Here is a 406-nt window from a genome sequence, read left to right as displayed (position 1 = left end):
TCATGTATTTGTTGAGAGGTCAGGGTTTAGGGTTAACAATAGTATAAAATGTATATGAAAATGTTGCATATTCGAATCCATTGTTTGTAATATTGAAAAGCACAGAAACCCATTTGGGATCATAACTATTGTCAGTAGCAAACCTGCTCATTCCCACAGTCTATCAGGCAAAAGGCAAAGAGATTGGAATAAACCTATTAAGTAATTAAAAGGGTCATTGCAAATAAGTTTCCAAAGTTTATTCGAAATTTATTAAAAAATTACAGATATTGAATACACTTTGCCTAGTGCTAAACCTGGACCTTATTCACTTTGATTATATTTGTATTGACAGCATTAAAATACATGCAAATAGACAAACTATTAATAATATATCTCATCACGTTTTTTGAAGAAAGGAAGGGAA

At 30.8% G+C, this 406-nt stretch overlaps 1 long non-coding RNA gene across 1 annotated transcript in view; it reads right to left on the bottom strand.

The window, feature by feature from the left end:
• Nucleotides 1-224: 224 nt before the first annotated feature.
• LOC148725903 (uncharacterized) overlaps nucleotides 225-406 on the bottom strand; it is a 5,360-nt gene continuing 5,178 nt past the window's right edge. Inside the window, exon 3 of the long non-coding RNA XR_015990857.1 lies at nucleotides 225-406. This exon is cut by the window's right edge and continues 1,521 nt beyond it. This is a non-coding gene — a long non-coding RNA (uncharacterized LOC148725903).

This window comes from Stylophora pistillata, chromosome 8 (genome assembly GCF_964205215.1).
Source record: "Stylophora pistillata chromosome 8, jaStyPist1.2, whole genome shotgun sequence".
NCBI classification, from domain to species: domain Eukaryota; kingdom Metazoa; phylum Cnidaria; class Anthozoa; order Scleractinia; family Pocilloporidae; genus Stylophora; species Stylophora pistillata.
The sequence above is the reverse complement of the archived record's forward strand: the minus strand, read 5'-3'. Positions and strand labels throughout refer to the sequence as shown.